The sequence below is a fragment of the Oryctolagus cuniculus genome, chromosome 1 (assembly GCF_051225735.1).
Source record: "Oryctolagus cuniculus isolate XC-2025 breed Fujian yellow rabbit chromosome 1, ASM5122573v1, whole genome shotgun sequence".
Lineage (NCBI taxonomy): Eukaryota > Metazoa > Chordata > Mammalia > Lagomorpha > Leporidae > Oryctolagus > Oryctolagus cuniculus.
This window is the reverse complement of record NC_142867.1, coordinates 58,601,954-58,618,971: the sequence shown is the minus strand read 5'-3', so window position 1 is coordinate 58,618,971 and position 17,018 is coordinate 58,601,954. Positions and strand designations below refer to the sequence as shown.

Genomic DNA, 17,018 nt, shown 5'->3' with positions numbered 1-17,018 from the left:
AGGTTCGGCTCACCTCGCGTTCCAGCGCTGGTGTGTTGAGTCTGCCGCTGGTGTCCCGAACTGTGGGCTCCCATGCTCTCCACGGAGGTCCACCAAAGTCTTAACTCCAGAGATTGATGTTTGCTCAAGTTTTACTGAGGCAGTTTGAGCTTCTTCAATTTTCCTCCTCCCCTTCCAGTGCTGTTACGCAGACTCTGCGACTCCTGCAGCTCCGGTGGCTCCGGCGGCTCCCATGGCTCGGCTTCCACGCGGTGGGCGACCTTGCTCTCCCCGTAGGTCCTCCGAGTCACAGCCACTACATTCGGAAGAGTTTCCTCTGCAATTTTTTCCTGATCTTTTTCCTGAGGCTACCATAACTCCACTTTTATTAAGCTATCTTTTCCCCGACTATCGGTGCGTGCCCTCACTATTCCGCCATCTTGGCTCTGCCCAGTCCGTGAATTCTCAGCTTATTTAATTTTAACTAAAAATTAAAGTAGAGAAAGCTTTCTCTTAACAGTGCAAAAACTGTTGCACACAGGTCAGATGCAGATAAGTGGAATTGAGATCTTGAAGTTTTGCTTTAGAGAATTCTAACACGATGTGAAACATGGCTTTGCCATTATGATGCTGAAGACAGCACAAAGTAATGACTACTAACACATGTAAGTGCTGCAATCAAAGCAAAAGTTAGACTGCTCAAGAATAAAGTTTAGATATTGGTGGTGTGCCATAGTGCATTAAACTGGCACCTGCGATGCCAGCATCTCATATGGGCACCAGTTTGTGTCCATCTGCACCACTTCTGATCCAGCTCCATGCTAGTGGCCTGGGAAAAATAATAAAAGATGTCTCATGTACTTGGGTCTCTGCCACTTATGTGGGAGACTTGGATGAAACTCTGGGGTCCTGGCTGTTGGCTTTGATCTGCCCTCACTCTGGCTGATAACAGCTATCTGGTAAGTGAACCAGCAAATGGAACATCCCTCTGTGTCTCTCTGACTTTCAAGTAAATTAATCTTTTTTTTTTTTTAAAAAGACAATCAAGGATACCATGTTTCCTCAGTTAATAATGTAAAAAAGACTGCAATGACATTGTTAATTGCTTAGGACCCTGGTTCTTTGGCAATAGAAAAAATAACTGATATTGCTTATAAATGTCTTGAAATTGATGAAACTTTCATTAAAAATCATTTATTTTTTATCTTTCATTCCATTTTTCAATGAATGTCTTTGAAATCCCTTCATGTTTTTAAAGATTTATTTTATTTTACTTGGAAAACAGAGTTATAAAGAGATGGATAAAGAGAGATAGAGAGAGAGAGAGAGAGAGAGAGAGAGAGAATCTTTCATATGTTGGTTCACTATCCAAATGGCCATGACAGAGAGACCTGGGCCAGTCTGAAGCCAGGAACAATAACTTTTTTTAAAAGTTTATTTATTTTATTTGAAAGTCATAGTTACACACAGAGAGAAGGAGAGGCAGAGAGAGAGAGAGAGAGAGAGAGAGAGAGAGAGAGGGAGAGATCTTCCATCCACTGATTCATTCCCCAAATGGCCGCAATGGCTGAAGCTGTGCCAATCCAAAGCCAGGAGCCAGGAGCTTCTTCCGGGTCTCCCACGCAGATGCAGGGACCCAAGGAATTTGGCCATCTTCCACTGCTTTCCCTGGCCATGGCAGAAAGCTGGATTGGAAGAAGAGCAGCTAGGACTTGAACCGGCGCCCATATGGGATGCTGGCACTGCAGGCTGGGGCTTCAACCCACTGCACCACAGCACCGGCCCCAGGAGCAGTAACTACATCCAGTCTTCCCACATGAGCAGCGGCCCAAGCATTTGGGCCATCTTCTGCTGCCCTCCAAAGCTTGGTAGCAGGTAGCTGGATTGCAAATGAAGTAGCTGGAACTTGAATCAGAGCTCATATGGGATGCTGGTGTCTCAGGTCATGGTTTAACCCACTACACAACACTGGCCCATCTCTTCATATTTAAATGTACAACTTATATATTCAAGGTTCTATGCACTGTGGAATGGTTAGATTTAGTTAACTAGCTTATACATTACCTCACATAGTTACCAATTTTGTGATAAGAATGTATGACATATATTAATCCTTGTCAGAAACATATATTGCAAATATTCTCTCCCATTCTCTAGATTATTTGTTGATTGCTTTCTTTGCTATGCAGAAGCCATTTGATGTAGTCTCATATATTTTTTGTAACTTGTATAAAGATTTAATTAAATGAAAGGCACAGTTCCAGAGAGAAGGAGAAAGAGAGAAAGATAGATCTACCATGCACTGGTTGACTCCCCCAAATGGCTGTAGTGGCCAGGGCTGGGCCAGGCTGAAGAAGAGATTCATCCAGGTTTCCACATTGGGGGCAGGGACCCAAGCACTTGGGCCATCTTCTGCTACTTTCTCAGGAGCATTAGGATCAGAAATGGAGCAGCTGGGACTCAAACCAGCACCTGTATGGTATTATGGTATTGCCTAACCTCCTGCACTACAACCCCATTCCATCATCTATTTTTATTTCATTTGCCTGTGCTTTTGATGTCCAAAATTTCATTACCTAGTCCAATTTCAGGAAGCTTTTCCATTGAGTTTTCTTCTGGAGCTTTCATGGTTTTGAGTCTTATATAAAGTGCTTAATACATTTTGACTTATTTTTTTAAAAATATTTATTTTGGCCATTGGAGGGTGAACCAACGGCAAAGGAAGACCTTTCTCTCTGTCTCTCTCTCTCACTGTCCACTCTGCCTGTCAAAAAAAAATATTTATTTTATTTATTTGAAAGAGTTACAGAGAGAGGTAGAGATGGAGAGAGAGAGGTCTTCATCCTCTGTTTCACTCCCTAAATGGCCACAACAGCTAGAGCTGAGCTGATCCAAAGCCAAGAGCCAGGAGCTTCCTCTGGGTCTCCCACATGGGTGCAGGAGCCCAAGGATTTGGGTAATCATTCGCTCTTTTCCCAGGCACATTAGCAGGGAGCTGGATCAGAAGTGGAGCAGGTGGGGCTCAAACCTATGCCCATAGATGATGCCTGTGCTGCAGGCCAATGCTTTTACCTGCTGTGCCACAGCACCTATGCCTTGACATAATTGTTGAGTAGCATATGAGTTGAGGATTTGATTTCATTCTATGGACTTGTAGTTTTCCTAGCACTGATTATTAAAAGGATTCTTTACAAATTGTGTTTCACTTGACCATTGATGAACATTAATTAACTATCAATGGATTTGTTTATGAACTTTCTATTCTGTTCTGTGAATAATAAATATGTTGTTTTGGATAGTAAGACTTTGAAAAGTATTTTGAACCCTGATATTATCATGTCTTCAAATTTGTTCTGTTTGCTCAACATTGCTTTGGCTCTTCAAAGTCTTTTCTGGTTCCTTAAAAGTTTTCCTGGTCACTTTTCTATTTCTATGCAGGAACTCCATTATAGGTCTCCCAAATGGGCAGCAGAAATACAAACATGTCGGCCATCATCTGCTGCCTTCCAGGCACATTGGCAGGAAGCTGGATTGGAGGTGAGGAGAAGCTGGGAGTTGAATCAGGCACTGTGGTATGGGATATGGGCATCTCAGATGGTGGCTTAAGCCATTGTACCACAGTGCCTATTCTTGCCACAGCTTGCTACAGTAGCCATACTATTTCAAATTCCTATCAGAAGTGCACAAGGTTCCAATGTCTCCACATCCTTATCAACACTTGCTATTTTCTGATTCTGAGAAATATCTGCTGGATTCTCAAAAGTGACTTTATGACTGCTGGCACCATGGACCACTAGGTTAATCCCATATGGGTGCCGGGTTCTAGTCCCGGCTGCTCCTCTTCCAGTCCAGCTCTCTGCTGTGGCCTGGGAAAGCAGTAGAAGATGGCCCAAGTGCTTGGGTGCCTGCACCCACATGGGAGACAAGGAGGAAGCACCTGGCTCTTGGCTTTGGATCTGTGCAGCGCCAGCCGTAGTGGCCATTTGGGGCATCAACCAACAGAAGGAAGACCTTTCTCTCTGTATCTCTCTCTCACTGTCTAACTCTGTCAAATAAAAAAAAAGTGACTTTATGACATACATATGTTTTTATAGGTTCTACTACTAAGATGGCAACAAGTCAACAATATGGTTTGATATACAATATTCTAAGAATACTAAAAAGCTTTAAATTTCCTGTATCTTATGAGTTAGCTATAAATGGTCTCATAAACAAGGTATTAGTTCAATGATATCTTTAATTTTTAACCACATGATAAATGTTGAAGCAGTATTTTAGACTATTATGCAACTGGAAAAATATCTCAATTGTCTATTGCAGGATGGTAGAATTAATTATAAATTCAAAGTATAACTTTCTAATCTTTTAATCAGGCAGTATGTTTTAATAAAAGCAAACTACTCATTAAATGTGATCATGGAACAACTTGAAATACACAGAACAAAGGATGACAAACATGACTGTCCAGGGTTCCCTCATTTTGTGACACTCAGATTTAACTTTTAGGAATGATAAAGGGTAATTTCGGTAGAGGGCAACATTCACATTTAGCTTCCATCTCAGGAGTCGACTTTCTAACTGCCTCAGCTGGGACAGGTTCATGACAGGCTGGCTGTGCTTGAGCCTGCTTTGCCAGCAGCTTTAGATCTGCCATGCACTTGGCAGTTGTCTCCTCTTCCTGCTGTGCACCGTGTGCTTCTCCACCCCGTTTATCATGTGCTCTTGTTCCTTTCCCTGCATCATACTCTGCAGAGATCTGATAGTCCAGGCAATTCTTCACCTCCTTGTATACTCTATGATGCTGTTCCCAGTAAGTCAGCTCCAAGGCCATAGCAATGTTATTCCTCTGCACATCAAAAAGGTAGTGGAGCCACTGAAGCAGAGGCTGCTGTGACTTCTCCAGTTTGTTTGGATTTGTTTGATGGAAGCCTGCTTCACCTCCTCTAGTTGAGTGATTTTTTTTTTGCTAATTGAGTTTATCAACAAATTTGCTAATTGAGGCACCATATTTTTAATTACATATGCAAGTAACCCTACTATTGATATGGTGGAGAAGGTCCCTGGGGTGATCACATGTATTTCTTTGGATAGACAGTTTAAGTTAAACCCAATTTCAAGCTTGTAGGGTCCTATTACACCAGTTTATGGATAAAGGAACTTGAAGAATTCTTCAGGGATCAGTGTAAGATAAACTTTTCCTCCATATTCAGGGAGAGGTGGTAGAGGGACACGACTTGGCTTCCCTGTGAGGCAGATTCTTGTTGCCTGCTGTACCCCTGAACCTAGAAGCCCTGCATTCTTTTTTTTTTTTTTTTTTTTTTTTTTTTTTTGACAGGCAGAGTGGACAGTGAGAGAGAGAGACAGAGAGAAAGGTCTTCCTTTGCCGTTGGTTCACCCTCCAATGGCCGCCGCGGAGGCGCGCTGCGGCCAGCGTACTGCGCTGATCCGATGGCAGGAGCCAGGAGCCAGGTGCTTTTCCTGGTCTCCCATGGGGTGCAGGGCCCAAGCACCTGGGCCATCCTCCACTGCACTCCCTGGCCACAGCAGAGGGCTGGCCTGGAAGAGGGGCAACCGGGACAGAATCCGGCACCCCGACCAGATTCATTTGAATCTGTTTTGTTTTTGTAACATTTTTAGTTTACATTATGGTCAAAGTCTTAGTGCTCTGCTCAATAAAGAGTTCAACAAATTCATAAAAATTTCAGCAGGGATACAGGCAAGGGCTATAAACTATAGTAAAATGAAAGTGTATTCAACTTCACCCACATAAAGTAAATTTTAAAATTCACAGTTCATTAAAACTATAGTATTATGTGATTCTTAACAACTTGACAAATATTTTAAACAAAATTTTACAAAACACTATATTTGCAGCAAAAATTATACATCCAGGCTTTTCTTTATTATTTTGTTTAAAATTTTACTCCCATATATAAGGAGAATGGGCAACATTTGTCTTTCTGTTTCCAACTTGTTTGACTCATATGATGTCCTTCAGTTGCAGCCATTTTGATGCAAATGATAGAATTTCATTATTTTACAGCTGAATAGTATTTTATTGTGTATATATATATATGCATACATTCATATGTATATGTATCATTTTCTTTATCCATTATCACATTATCTTGACTATTTTTGCTCAGGATCACCTTAGCTATGATGGGTCTTTTGTGATTCCATATGAATTTTAGGATTTTTTTCTCATTCTATAAAGATGTCATTTGGTATTTTGATAAGGATTGTATTGAATCTGTAGATTGCTTTAGATAGTATAGATTTTTTTAATCATATTAATTCTTCCAGTTCATGATCTAGGAATATCTGTCCATTTTTGTGTCTTTGATGATTTCTTTCATCAATGTTTTATAATTTTCATTGTAGAGATCTTTTTGCTTCTTGGTTTACATTTATCCCTAAATATTTGATTTTTTGGTTGCTATTGTGAATTGCATTTCTTTTTTTTTTTATTTTTATTTTGGTAAGTTTGTTCCTGGAATATAAAAAAGCTACTCTTTCCTTTTTTTACAGAAAGAAAGTTTTTTTGTGATATTGAAAAAATTAAGAAGTGAGTGATGTAGGAAGTTAAGACTGAGACATTAATACAAAGTTAGACTCACAATCAGATCTTATCTATAGACTAAAGTAGTCAAACAAAATACACAGTGTACATTCTGAAAAATCTTTTGGTCAGATTTTAATTATACAATTTGTGGTGGGGCAAAGACAAGATGAACAGTTGAACCCAATGAATGCTTATTTGATGATCAAGAAAATAGTTAATTTTTAATGAACTATCTTCATTTTCTCTTATGTTTTTCGATTTTTATTAATATAAAGAAGAGCAAATTTCATGTATTTCTCTTCTTTTTTGGTGTAAAAAAAGAGGTATTTATTGCAAAGCCAGAGCAATTAATGAGACATCTATTCTTAATTCCAGGGGTCTCCAAGGTCAGAGATAAAGGTTCTTTTTTGCATTTTTTAAAATTTTATTTTGTGTTTTTAGTTTTAAGATTTTTATCAAGTGAGAAAAATGAATAGGAGAATGAAGGCCCTATCTAAAAGAGAGATAAATCTGGATTCTTACTGAGCACCAGGAGCCAGCCACGTGGAAAAGCATGCAGGCCAGAAAGCATGGAGTGGATGGCCCAAAGGCCACGCACTCTGGATGCGCAGGAGCAGCCAGGGTCTGCAATGATGAAAAAGGGAAAAAAGGAAAAATTTTATTTAAGTAATATAAATTTCATGTATTTCATATATACAGATTTAGGAACATAGTGATACCTCCCACCACACTCTCCCTCCCACCCATGCTGCAACCCTTCTTCCTCCTTCCTCTTCTATTGCCATTCTAAATTTTTACAAAGATCTACATTGAGTTTACTTAATGATTGTTAAGTTAACCCTACACTAAGTAAAAGATTTCAACAAATAGTATGAAGAAAAAATATACTGTTCCTCAACAGTAGTAGAGACAAGGGCAGTAAACAATCATCGAATCTCAAAATGTCCATTTCATACCAATATATTATATTTTAGATACTCTATTAGTTAATGTATTTCATAGATACAGTTCCAGGAAGCTAACCACTCCCTCCCTCCCTCAATCCCCCTTTTTCCTTTCTTTATTCCTTTTATATTTGCAATAATATATTTTCTTTTTTATTTTATTTAAGGTAAACAAATTTCATGTATTTTATATAAACAGATTTAGGAACATAGTGATATTTCCACTCTACCTCTCTCCAGCCCACATTCCCACTTTTCGTCCTCCTTCCTCTCTTATTCCCTGTCTTAATTTTTACAAGGATCTACTTTCAGTTTACTTAACACTCATTAGATTAACCCTATACCAAGTAAAGAGCTTACAAAAAGTAAGAAGAAAAAACACGGTTCCTCAATAGTAGAGACAAAGGCTGTTAAAACTAATCAAATCTCAAATGTCAGTCTTACACATTACATTTTTGTATTCTGTTAATTACCACAGATCAGGGATAACATAGTATTTATCTTTTTGGGACTGGCCTATTTCACTAAGTATAATGGTTTCCAGTTATATCCATTTTGTTGCAAAAGGTAGGATTTTATTCTTTTTTATGGCTTAGTAGTATTCCATACTATATATGTATATCTTAATTTTTTTATCCAGTCATCAGCTGATGGACATCTGGGTGGATTCCATGTCTTAGCTATTGTGAATTGAGTCACAATAAACATGGGGGTACAAATAAATCTTTCATATGTTTATTTCATTTCCTTTAGGTAAATTCCCAGGAGTGGGATTGCTGGGTCACATGGCGTATCTATTTTCGGGTTTCTGAGGTATCTCCATACTGTCTTCCACAATGGGTGTAAAAGCTTGCATTGCCACCAACAGTGGATTAGGGCATCTTTCCCCCACATCCTTACCAGCATTTGTTGTTTGTTGATTTCTGTATGAGAGCCATTCTAACTGGGGTGAGGTAGATCTTCATTGTGATTTTGATTTGTGATGACTTGTGATCCTGAGGATTTTTTTCATGTTTATGTTGACCATTTGAATTTCCTCTCTTGAAAAAATGCCTGTTCAAGTCCTTTGCCCATTTCTTAACTGGATTGTTTGTTTTATTGTTGTTGAATTTTTTGAGATCTTTATAGATTCTGGATATTAATCCTTTATCAGATTCATAGTTTGCAAATATTTTCTTATAATTTGTTGGTTGCCTCTTCACTTTGTTGAGTGTTTCCTTTGTAGTGCAAAACCTTCTCAATTTGATTTTATCCCACTTGTCAATTTTGGCTTTGATTGCCTGTGCTTCTGGAATCTTTTTTTTAAAGATTTATTTGAAAGTTAGAGTTACACAGAGAGAAGAGAGGCAGAGAGTGGGGTTGGAGGAGTCTTCCATATGCTGGTTCATTCCCCAGTTGACTGCAATGGCTGGAGCTGAGCCAATCAAAACCAGGAGCCAGGAGCTTCTTCCAGGTCTCCCACATGGGCGCAGGGGCCCAAGGACTTAAAGCTATCTTCCACTGTTTTCCCAAGCCATAGCAGAGAGCTGGATTGGAAGTGAGTGGCCAGGTCTTGAACCAGCACCCATGTGGGATGCTGGCACTGCAACCGGCGGCTTTACCCGCTATGCCACAGCACCTGCCCCCTGGCATCTTTTCCAAGAAATGTTTGCCTATGCCAATGTCTTGCAGAGTTTCCCCCAGTGTTCTCTTCTAGTAATTTGATGGTATCATTTTGTACATTTAGATCATTGATTCATTTTGAGTTTATTTTTTATAAGGTGTAAGATACGGGCTTCATACTTACTTCTGCACACAGAAATCCAATTTTCCCAACACCATGCAGCACCATTTGTTGAAGAGACTGTTCTTTCTCCAAGGATGATTTTAGCTCCTTTGTCAAGGATTAGTAGGTTGTCAATGCAAGTTTTGATTTCTTGAGTTTCTACTCTCTTCCAGTGGTCTACATGTCCATTTCTGTGCTAGTAACAGGCTGTTTTGATTGTAACTGACCTGTAATATATCCCACAGAGTTTGATATGTTTCATATTCATTTGTTTCAGGAAATTTTTTATTTTATTTTTAATTTCTTCATTGATCCACTGGTCATTCAGTAACATATCATTTAATTTCCATGAGTTTGTAAGGTATTGTTCTTATTGATATCTAGCTTTATTCTTTTGTGATTTAATAGAATATATGGTATAATTTGAATATTTTAAATTTATTGAGACTTGATTTATGGCCCAATATATGGTCTAACCTAGAAAATGTCTTCATGTGCTTATGAAATAATGTGTATTCTAAAGCTGTTGAATACAATTTCAGTAAATATCTGTTAGGTCTGTTTACTCATTAATGTGGTTCAACTCATCTGTCTGTTGATTTTCTGTCTGTATGAATTGTCTATTGATGATAGTGGAGTGTTGAAGGCCCCCCACTGTTATTATATTGGGTCTCTCTCCCTCTTTAGGTTTTATAATAGTTGCTGTATACATCTGGGTGGTTTTGTGTTGGGTGCATATATGTTGAATCAGACCTGTCATTGATATGCAATCCCCTTCTTTGTCTCTTTTTTATAAGTTTTCATTTAAAGCCCACTTTTTCTGATATGAGTGTAGATACCACTGTTCATTTATGGTTTCCATTTGCATGGCATATCTTCTTCCCACTCTTCACTTTCAATCACACCTGCGATGTGTGTTTCTTGCAGGCAACCTTGAGTTGAGTCTTGTTTTGTTTTTTTTTTTTTTTTTTTTTTTTTTTTTTTTTATCCATCTAGTCAACCTGTCTTTTGACTAGGAGATTTAATCCATTTATATTCAAGTTCAATACTGATAGATAAGAGCTAACTACTGTCATTTTGTTGGTTGGTTACTGATTGAATCTGCTCTGTTAGTGATTTGGTACTGCCACCTGTTTTCATATTTATTTCTTATGTAGGACTCCTTTCAGGAGATAGATTTACTTACTTACTTACCTACTTATTTATTTGAAATACATAATCATAGAAAGGTGTTAGTGGTATAAAGAGAGTGTGTGAGACAAAGATAGAGATATAGGCATAGATATCTTCCATATACTAATTCATCCCAAAATGGCCACAACAGCCAGTTATGGGCCAGGCTGAAGCCAGGATCAAGGAGCTCCATCATGGTATTCCATATGAGTGACAAGGACCCAAATACTTGGACCATCTTTTGCTGCTTCCCAGGCACATTAGTAGGAAGATGGATCAGAAGCAGAGTTATTGAGACTTAAATAACTGCACTCTAATATGGGATGTCGGTATTGCAAGCAGAAGCTTTAATCCACTGTGCCAGCATGCTTTAGGATCATTTGTAAGGCTGCTCTGATGGTGAATTCTGTGTTTTTGATGATCTAGAAAATACTTTATTTCTTCTTCTAGAAATACTTTATTTTTCCTTTATTGGATATCCAGCAAAGATACAATTTTCTTGGTTTGAAGTTTTTTCCTTTCAAGGCTTGAATATATATCATCCCTCTCTTCTGACTTGAAGGGTTTCTGTTGAGAAGTCTGCTGGTTTTCCTTTGTATGTAACTTGAAATTTTTTCCCATTGCCTTTAGGATTCTCCCTTTGTCATTAAGTTTTGGCAGTTTGACTAAAATATGCCTTGGAGCGGCTTTATTTTTTTGGTTAACTCTTGTTGGGCCCCTTTAAGTTTCCTGTATCTGGATGTTCATATCACTTTTAATATTTGTGAAGTTTTCAGCTATTATTTCTTTCATTGGATTCTCATTGCCTTTGTCCTTCAAGTGTTCCTATGATATGTAAATTTGCTTAATAGTATCCCATATTTATGTGTGCTGTCTTTACATTTTTAATTGTTTTCTCTCTCTTTTTTAAGTGACTCTGTTATTTCAGAAGTCTTATCCTCCAGATCAGAAATTCTTTCTTCTACTTGGTCTATTCTGCTGCTGAAGTTCTCAATTTTTTTTTTTACTTTATTGAATGAAGTTTTCATCTCCTAAATTTCTGTTTTATCCTTTTTAGTTATTTCTGTCTCTAGACTGTATTTCTCATTCTTGTCATCTTTTGTTGTTTTTTTTTTTTTACTTTTATTTAATAAATATAAATTTCCAAAGTACAGCTTTTGGATTACAGTGGCTTTTTCCTCCCCACAACTTCCTTCCCACCCGCTATTGTTTTTATTTGTTTCTTTAAACTGTCTATCTGGAACCTCTTGCAGATTTTCAAAATTATAATTAAATAGTAATGTGCAGGAAGTAAAAAATGCCTGAGGGAATCATATACATTCTAAGACACATTTTTGACAAGTAGAAAAGAATGACAATAATTTCTACTGTTGAGAATAAGAGTAAGAACAACTATCACTGAAAAATCCCTATCATATGTTAAGGTTTTACAGACATTCTTTTGGCTATCACATTGTATGATATAAAGTTCTGGACTCTGGATAGCTAGAGCAGTTGTCTCAAGATAATTATCCCCAGTGGCTCAAGGCTCTCATTAGAATGCTTATGGTTCTAAGCTCCATCTGGGACAAATGAAGAAGATGACACTTCCTTTTATCTAACAGGAGACTATAAATTCATAGGGGGCTCACCACAGGCATTCAAAGGAAAAAGTTGCCTTAAAATTGGCCTGCAATTTAGATATATTTGAAATCAGAGGAAGAACTTCTGAAAGCAACACCTAAGATGTGAGACTGCAAATTCTCCCTGCAGCTTAATTACCTCATGATTTTAAAAGGCTGAGAGATGATGATTCTTTAGAAGATAGGAATTTTACAGAACTTTTATTCTTTACAATGAATGTCATTTTATATTTTTTAATCAAGCACCTGTGGGTGTTTATTGTCTGTTAGAAGATATTAAACTATTAGCACAGCTATAAACTAATAATGTTCCCAAGAAAATTGTATAGGGGAAACCTTGAAGATCTGAAAACAGAATAAGATAGCAAACTTAAGACAAAATACAGGAGTAGAAATTGGGTAAGTACTTGGAAAAATAAGAAGGCCAACATAGTCTTATAGCCATCATGGTTGCTAATGGCTACCAGGATCTTTGGGAGGAATGGAAATAATATTATACTGACATTTCTTTTATCATTACTACAATTGAATGGTATGAGGAAAGCAGAATTTGCCGTTGACATACATGAAAACTATCGCAGAAATCAAAGGTTCTCAACAAAATTAACTGAGACGGAGTAGGCAAACTACACATACCTAATAAGCCTGAAGATTTCTTTCACAGGAGAGATTTAATGTGAGTTTGTATTGGGCATGAATGTGTGGAGATGTATTATTTTGAAAGAGCTCTGCTATAATTCTTTTATGCTCCTTTGCAGAGGACCGTTTACAACCAAATGTGAATTGATACTACAGAATCAGGTAGTCTTTAGAATGTAGAAATAAAGTTTTTTTCTCCTAGGCTCTGAGCAACCTCATTTGGAATTTTGAAAAGTTTTGTTTGATTTGTTGTTGTTCAGTACTCATAATTAAGTGAGACTTTAAAAGGTAGCTATTATTATATTCACATTTCTTGGTGACATGATTCTTAAAATGTATTTAAAGAGCAGTAAACTATCTTCAGTATGTGTCCAAATTAAATATATTTGAATATATGTGTCTATCTTCAATATGAGTCCAAATAAAATATATGTAGAAGAAACCAATGCATTATGGAGGAATTAGTGAATGGACTGATTTAGTAATCATGGAAAGCTTTCTGGAAAAGGGGATTCCATTCTTTCCTATGGTCATTGAACTATTCTTGGTCAAAAACCTCATTCACTCTGCTTATGCTGGAAGTTGGAGGATACACAGTTTTATAGCCATTTCTGTCCTAATATAATAGTCAAGCATATCTTAAATTTTCAGGGCAGGTGTTTGGCTTGGTGGATAATTTACTGCTTAGAACACCCATGTCCAACATCAGAGTGTCTTGGTTTGAGTCTCTGCTCTGCTCCCAATTCCAGCTTCCTGCTAATGCACACCTTGGAAATCAGCAGGTAATGGCTCAAGCCTTTAGCTCTCTGCCACCCATGTGGGAAACCGATAGAGTTCCTAGCTACTCCTTTGCCCTAGCCAAAGGCATTTGGAGAGTGAACTAGCCATGGTATGAGAACAATCTTCTCAGTCTCTCTCAGCCTCTCAAAACATATAAACAACCTTGCCAATTATAGAAAATAGCAAGGCTAAACTAGAAGAGCCATGAAATGACATGGTATACTTAGTAAATAGTGGCTGCTCCTTATATAGAGGTTGGCTTCAAGGAATGAGCTTAACTGATCAAGACCTTTAACCCATGTTAGGCGCTTGCACTTCAGGAGATTTTGATTGTGCAAGCATGTGGTTTTCCCCATTCACAGTATCTTGCTATAAATATGCTGTGCAGGTGCACTCACCAGCTGTGTCATCCATGGTAAGTGAAGTACCTCTGTGAATCATAGATTCCTCATTATAAACAGGGCCATTAAAATGTGTTTGTTTTATTTACTTAACAAAGGCAGACAGAGGGGAGTTCCAATCCACTGTTTCACTTCCCAAAGGCCTGCAATGGCTGATGCTGGACCAGTGCAAAATCAGGAGCCCAAAACTCAACCCAGGTCTCCCATGTGGGCAGCAGGTTTCCAAATACTTGAGCTATCATCTGCTGCTTCCCAGTAAACAGAACAGCAGGAAGCTGGAATTGGGAACAAAACCTTGGCTCAAGTCCAGGCATTCTGATATGGGAGATAGGCATTCCAAGTGACATCTTAACTGCTACATCAAATACACACCCCTAAATAGGGTTATTTTAATTGCATTTATCTCTTAAGGAAGCTATGACAGCACATGAGACTGTATAACTGAAACAAGCAGTAAAGATTCAAGGTTGCCTATATTATTTTGTTTATAAGCAAAGGGCATCCAAAATCAATATATAATGAAGAAACATAGAATGATCATAAATTTGCCATTCAAAAGCAGATAATATGTAAAGGACAGGACTAGGAGAGGGAAGTTCATACATTAGCCCTAGGGAGTAAATACAGAGAAAGAGCAGAGATGATAATTTTAAAAAGATCAAGATGTTGACAGATGGAATTCTGTATTTATGGAGTGACTTATTAGGTAAAAGATGTGAAAGAAGAAAATGGAGTCAGAGGCTAACTCTCTAAATAAATAAGTAAATCTGTAAATAAATAAAAAAGGGAAATTGTAGCAAATTCTGATATAGGGGAATATGGCCAGTTCTGCTCAGACAACCTAGTATTCAATACTTGGAGGACATTCTGGCTTTGGAGTTTTCCAAATGAAAATGGACAGTTCTGTTTTTTTCTTTTTCTTTTTTGGTTTATAGAGGCTGGAATTTGAGAGTCATAAAATCAGTGGTAGCTGAAGCAATAGAGGTAAATGTGTATGTAATGGATTCAAAGATTTATCCAATTGATCTTCATTGAAGATTGCTTAGTAGAGTTGTTACCCACCCTTGGGTCTTTGTACTAAGTGTGATCTGTGCCTGTGATGTCCTCTCCTCTAATTATATGTTGACGTAATATTTTCCTCTTTTCTCTGTTTAAGTATGCTACCTCCTCAGAGAGGGTTTCTCTGACTACACAAATAATAGACATACACTTTCATGTCAGAGTTTCTGCGTGTCTGATTCTGTGTCATGTTTCCCATGCATAGAATTGTCTGACATATCACAGGCATTTAGTCAATTTAGTTGAATCAGTTTGTGTTCTGATAGTCACATAACTGCTCTGTCCCTTGCTTTCATGTTTTTTTTTTTAACTTTTTAAACAAACATATCTCTCCATTATGTTTTTCCCTGAACATATTTTTGGAAGATTTATTGATTGATTTGAAAGGCAGAGTTAGAGAAAGAGAGAGAGAGAGGTGTCTTTTCTCTATGTGAGTTCATTCCCCAGATGCCAAAAATGGCTGGGACTGGGCCAGCCTAGAGCCAAGTGCTATAAACTCCATCTGGGTCTTCCGCATGGTGGCAGGGACCCAAGCACTTGGGTCATTTTGTGCTGTTTTCCCAAGTGCAATAGCAGAGCTGGTTTGGAAGTGGAGCAGCCGGGACTCAATCTGCACTCACCTGGGATGTTGGCAACATAATCAGTGGATTAACTCTATGCCATAATGCCAGCCCCCCTGCCTTTGTGTTTTATAAAATCCGAAAGAAAATTCTTCACATAGATTTGTTGAGATCATAGAACATAGTGCTGCCAAACACTGGCATATTGTCTGGTATGTTAAAGATATTGAGTAGGTCTGACACTTGTATTCTTTGTAAACAAATGCAATGCAAAAAGAAGACAACAACACCTCATCTAACAGTATAATTGCTTTGTGTTTTATCTTCTTTTGTCTTTAAATTCTGTACAAACTTCAGAAGAAATTCCATCCAATGTTTCTTTCTTTCTCTCTCCCAGCCTTTGATTTCCTATACCTGTTCCTGTTTTTGTTTTGTTTTGTTCTTCACCTTTAACAGTGAATGAATGAAATATGGAGTTTATGGAATCTATGGAGACTATGTATATGACTATTCTGCCCTCATTTCCTACATGGATTTTGTGTTTAATGAACAATTAAAATACAAATATGACTTATAGAATTGTTCAAGGAACTTAAGTTGATTCTCTTCAGATGTGCACTACAAAGTAAACCACTTAAGTTTACCAGCTAAAAAATATTTTGGAGGTTCTGCTAAAAGCTCTTGGAAGTTTACTATAATATCATGAAAAGAATTTAATGTTCTAGAATGAGGAACCAACTTAAAATCATATATATTAATTTCATGTGAGTCCATTATTAGAAAACACTTCAGTGAGAAATTCTCAAGAACTTCAAAATTAGTGCTGTTTTAAAAACTGTTATTTTATGAACAATTGACTATATATATATATGTATGTATATCAAACTTCAATAATTGTCAAGAATAGAAACAAGTTACAGCATGCTAAATTAATTTGTTTGGCTTAGTCATTGTCACAAACTACCACCCTTGGAGACACTGCATTTTGGAGTACATTGATGAAGATAGGCTTATATTGAAAGAAATGTGAAAATTCATTTGGAAATTTTTACTAGTATCTCCAGGATTTTAAAAATATTACAAATGATTTAAATAATTGAATCGTTTCTTTCATAAAATCGACAGTTCATTAAGCACTTCTATATGCCAGCATACCATTAGATCACAGAAGACATTTGAAAAATATGAGATCTCAAAATCCAGTATATATGATTTTTATTAATATTTTGTGTTTTTCTTACAGACACAGAATGGAGAAAAGACATAAGTATCAGTTTTGTGAGTAGAATTCAAGAAGATATTTGGGTTCACGCTATGGAATCATACACCCTTTCATATTGGAATCATCCTTCTCGTCACTTGGACCCTGACCTTGAGTTCTATCAGGTACACCTAACTCCCTTTTGTGATGTTCTCTAAAAGTACATTTTACTTGCCCAAGTTCCCTGAATTGAAGCCCAGATGAAAGAAATGCATAAGAAGCTTTTGACTATTATCTCAGGATCCTGACCAAGAGCATCTTTACGTCACT

General features: G+C 37.5%; 1 pseudogene; it reads right to left on the bottom strand.

The window, feature by feature from the left end:
• Window positions 1-4,474: 4,474 nt before the first annotated feature.
• On the bottom strand, window positions 4,475-17,006 carry LOC100345395 (ATP synthase peripheral stalk subunit b, mitochondrial pseudogene; annotated as a pseudogene).
• Window positions 17,007-17,018: the final 12 nt, after the last annotated feature.